Raw genomic sequence first — 5,874 nt, forward strand, 5'->3', positions numbered from 1 at the left:
TGACAAGCATTTATTTAACATGTTTAGTTTGTAATTAGTTAGGTAACTAATTTTTTATTTTATTTTTATTTTGTTTAATCTTAAATCATAATGTATTTAAATACATCAGAAAACTGCTTCTTGATAAATTTATCGAAAAGCAGTTACTTAATTAGTTTTATTGTTGGCAGTTCTCAGTGACATAACCTTATATAAAAATATGGCCATATATAAGTTTATAGCCATACAAAGCCTTCTTCGAGTTTCCACGTTTTTTATTTATTTGTTATTATTTTTATTTTATTTTTAACCTTCATTTGTGAATAATTCCTTTTTTACATATATTTTTATATAAATATTTGTAATGAAGAACAAATAAATAAATAAAATATGCAAGAAAAGTGCGAGCGCAAGCCACGCTAGCTTACTCTTACAATTTATTGTTACGTTTGTGGCGTCCCTTAAATAAGGGCGTTCCAGGGTTGTAGCCCAAAAAGCCCATAGATTAGTACGGCTCTGCCATTGACATTAAATTTTGTTACAAAAATTAACTTAATTTGTTCAAAGTGTGTTAATTTTACAGTGCTTAAATTATTAAATTCATATTTAATGATCAACTGTGTCACTAAAAAGTGTTATGTTTAATTATAGCATTTATATTTTATTTAATCAATTATTACAAACTTAACTATGTTTTTAAATATTGTGATATTTAAAACATACTTCTGATAAAAGTTCACAACTGTTGGTCAACATATTTTCAGTGAAAATTAATAACCATTTAACTATTTCCTTCATGATTTTTTTATAACTAAAACTTCTTTTTAGATTTATTAGTTTGTCTTGTCTATCTTGCGGAGGTTTCTGATTTATCTAACTAAGTTACTGATTACATAATATTTAATATGTAATTAGTAACGTTGTTGCAAACGTCATAAATATCAAAGTTTTCCGGGCGGAAACATTAGTACGCTACAGTCCGAAAGTTGGATAAAAAATAAATTTAAAAAAGTCTGCATTAAATCCTTCGTTTTAATAAATTTCTAAAGTAATCTTTACTACATAATAACATGGCTGATTGCAAAGCAACAACATGGACTGTAATATGGTTTATTTTATTGATATGTATTTGTTGGCCGATAGGATTTCTTTGCGCTATTCTCTATGTACTTTTACAACCTTTCTTTCCATGCTGTCATGGATGTAAGAGTGTTCATGATGTATTACTTAAAGGAACACAGCTTCCTCAAACAGCTTCACTTAATATGATGAACGGAAAATCTGGTTGTTGATATTTTATAAATTTAAAAAACTTACCAAAGAATGAGCAAATTTATCAAAACATTAAAGTTTTTTTACCAAACTCTTATTTACACTTCAGGTTGAAAAGTAGTTTGCATATAAATAAATTTGTACTAAAAATTTCACGTTATTTGTATATTTTGGGGACATATATAAAAATATTCTTGTTTTCTAATATTTATATTTGATCATTTTTCTGCTTCTAGATTTATTTTTTTAAACAAATGTTGTGAAATTATTTTTTTAAATTTATTAATGTATTGGTGCTAAAATTGTGTTGTTTTATTTCAAGTTTATAATTTTTTAAATATAAGTTTTTTAATCTACAGTTTATTATATTTGATAAAATTTTCTTTTCACAGTTTTTTAGATAAAGTAATGATACAGTATTTTACTGTTACTAAATACAGTAACTCACACACACACACACACACACACACACACACACACACACACACACACACACACACACACACACACACACACACACACACACACACACACACACACACAAGTATTTATATATAAATATAGGTATTTATATGTAAATATATATAAATTTATATGTGTGTGTGTGTGCGTGTGTATGTGTCTGTGTTTACAGTTTAATGCCCAATGGCATTAAACTATTTTGCAGATCGAATAGTACTTTTGTTGTTATAAAATAACTAGGGAAATAATTCAAGATTACAAGTTCTTGCTCTTACCGTTACTTATTTTGTGCCAAGGACATTAAACTGTAAGCTCACACATGTATATATATATATATATATATATATATATATATATATATATATATATATATATATATATATATATATATATGTTTTACAGATCTCATTTTACTTTTGTTGTTACACCATAATTAGGATAATAATAATTCAAGATTTACAAGTTTTTCTTACTCTTACTATTTTTTCAGTCAATCTTAGTTTAATCTTTGTCTATCTTTAAAAAAAGTAATAAGGATGTTTCGTTTGAATTTCTTTGCAAGTTAATAGGCCATTAGTTCAGTGTTTTAATATTTGTAAATAGATGAAAGATTCTTAATTCATTGCAATAATCATATTTTTTTTCAGTAAATTTATTCCAATGACATAAATTTGCTTTTGTTTGATGTGTAATTATTTGAACTGTTTTTTAAAATTAATGAAATCATAAACTTTTAATTTATAAAGATCCTTATGGATACTAGTGGTGGTGGTGCTTTGTAGCTGAAATAATTTGACAAAGTTGTATTAGATATTTTTGGCTACAAAACGCCACAAAAGTTTTTTCTTCAACACTGCATATGAATTATTTAAAACAACATATTAATATGAAATATCAAAAAATTAGTCTTGTTTCAGGTAATATTGATGATATCTTTAGCTTATATACTTATGCTTTAACTCAATTGGCTGATTAATAGTTTACGTAATGAATTAAACAGCATCTAATCTTCATGTGATGTAATTTTAATAATAAAGGAAATGGTTGCAAACTGCCTGGGTTTTAAAGTACTCAAACATTGGTTTATATTCAACTATTCTGCAAGTAAAAAAAACAGTTTTGATCTCAATAATACTAGTTAATCATTGGATGCAAAAATTTAATTTTCATCGGACGGAAACAAATTAAGCAAGTTTTTGATATTTTTATAAATTACTGCTTCCTTTTATGAGGTGGTTCCTATAGAACCTAAATCATTTTATTTAACCTATTACGTTATTTTCAACCCAATTTTAAGGTGAGAGCAAGAACTCTAAATGAGACTTACATTGGATGTCAGAGTTATTTTTTTAAAGCGTCGGAACTATTTTTTGTGAAAAGGTTATTCACACAAAAAAGGTTATATAATTAGGTTATACATAGAAAGCAAAAAATAGCGCGTTTCAATTTTTTACAAGAATAGTAATGGCATAGAACATTTAATGATTCAAGGTTTAAATGATTTCTAATTTGAAAAAAAATGAATAAATTTTTTTTTAAATCTTTTATTTATTTATATATTTGTTAAACACCCACTATATATTACATGTCATTTTATTTTTCAACAGGCGAATAAATAAGTTTATCTTATTTTGTTGCGTAATTAAAGATATATCTTCAATACAAAATAGGGGATGTATATAATTTTTACTATGTTTTGAAACGTTTAGTAGTGACTTCAGTGCAATTCTTCCTACTATATCAAGCTTTTGCAATAACATTTCTTTATAGTCGCAAAGCTCAAGACCATACGTTAGTGTTGGAACAGCTAAAGTTTTATATAACTGGACAATAGAGTTTGGGTGAACAAAACGAATTCCAGCTTGAATTAAAGACTGTATTACTGCCCGGAAATGGGATATTCGGTTATCAATGTTTAAACGATTAAGTGAGGCAATTGGTGAATATTTTGTGTCCCATATAAAGCCTAGATGAGTAAGTTTATTGTCTAGTTTTATTTTTTGGTGGTTGAGTGTTATCGTGCATTTTTTAATTTGATGTTTTCCGGTGACCAAAAACTCGGTTTTGTCAGCATTCAATTTTATGCAATTTTCTTTTGTGTAAATGTTACAGATATTAATTAGCTTTTGTAGGCCAGAGAGGGTGGAACTAAGAAGTATAATGTCATCAGCATATGCTACAACACCCGTGTAGTTTCCATTTATTGATGTTCCTACGACACTTTCATTTTGTAAGGTTTCTAGTAGGTTTTGAGTGTAAAGATTGTACAAATGAGGCGAGAGAATCGATCCCTGTCTCACTCCTTGCGTTAGATAGAATGGAGATGATTTGCAAACTAGATAGGACACAGAAGCACTACTTTCCCTGTATAATAACGATATTGTAATAACAATATACAGTGGTAATTTTTTATTATTGTACAGTTTCTCAAAAAGAATGTCCCAGTTGCAGCTGTCAAAAGCTTTTTCAGCATCGAGGGAACAGAGATAAACAGGTGAGTGGTTGTTGTAGTAGTGTTTAATTGTTTCACTAATAACAAATTCGGCGTGTAGGGTTGAGCTATTTTTGGCGAAACCGAATTGAAGAGGATGAGCGTCTTTTAGTTCTGGACAGATTGTTGGGATTATATATTCGATTAGTTTTGTGAAGATTGGAATGATGCTGATACCACGGTAGTTATTTGGATCAGTTAATGATTTTTTATAAGATTTAGCAAGTGGTATTATAAGTGATGTAGACATCGACTTTTGCGTTTGACCATGATTAAGAGAAAATGTGAAGAATTTTTTTAGCCATTCTATTAGGCTTCACAACGCAACTATTTTAAATGTTCTGCAGAGATTCCAAATGCATCTTTGGCTTTGTTTAATTTTAGGCAAGAGATAGCCGTTCTTATAATTTCATCTGATATTATTACAAAGTCAAATTTTGTACAAGGTGGAACTTGAAAACTCGTCGCGGTATGCGTTATAGATTTAGTGTTCAACCGTTTTTCGAAACTATCGGCGAATTCTCTTGTGATTGACTCCTTGTCCTTTTTATTATTTATTGTAAATAATTTTGAGTTTGCATCAGTCTGTATATTTCTAAAAGTATTCCAGAAGTTTTTTGGATTGGTATTTTTTAACACCTCGATTTTTATGTATTTTTTGTAAAGGTTATAGTTTTGTGCTTTCTTAACAGCGTTTCGGAAATTTTTTCGTGCCATTAGGTATTGGTTAAAAATGTGCGAACTTAAATCTTTTACGAAACCTGTGTCACGCCATTTCTTAAAATGAAATGTAAGAACTTTTTTACTCCTATTTAACTCGGGAGTCCACCAAGATTTCGAATATAATGATTGTTTTTTCTCAGATAAGTGTTGGCTAAGAGCCTAAGATGCACTTTTGTAATCAAATTATAGATTTTGATAAGTTCTTTATCGTAATTGTTATTTGTAAGGCTAAGACTTTTAATATTATTATTTACGAAACCATTATATAATTGTATAAAACGTTGATTATTCCAAGCATAATTTGGAATGCTAATTTTGTCTGTCATTTTGTGAATATTCTCTTTGAGAGATCTTCCGATGAGTTCAATTACAATTGATACTGGCAAATGATCACTCATATTTTGAGGTGAAAAGGGGGCAACAAAACAGTTGTAATACCTAAGAGAAGTGTTTTTTGAGATAGCTATGTGATCAATATATGATGCATTTGGTAGTGTATTATGTTGATATGTTATCTTAGGGCCTGAACCTTTAATTACGTCCACTAGTTCAAATTCACTCGATTTTATAAATTCTGATAGAGCCGCGGAGTAATTATTTTTTGTGGGACTTGATCTTTCTAGTAAACCGTATATTTCTAGAGGAAAAGATTGAAAATTACCAAATACAATTACTTCGCCGACACCCTCATAATTATTAACAATTTTGTTTATTTCCTCAAACAGTTTAATAACTTTTCTCTATTTTACTGGCACCACTTTTGTATTTCAGGGTCATGAATTTTAAGTTTGATAAAAAATTTTCATTTTTGATGAAATATTTCATTTGCTAAAAAAAATCCTTATATTTTAAGTCTTGAAAAGTTATTAAAATGCCACTTGTTATTCTGATTAGTTGAATCAAAAGGAAATAAGTGTAGGATGTAAAATAAAGAACAATTAAGTAAC

The sequence above is a fragment of the Hydra vulgaris genome, chromosome 10 (assembly GCF_038396675.1).
Source record: "Hydra vulgaris chromosome 10, alternate assembly HydraT2T_AEP".
NCBI lineage: Eukaryota > Metazoa > Cnidaria > Hydrozoa > Anthoathecata > Hydridae > Hydra > Hydra vulgaris.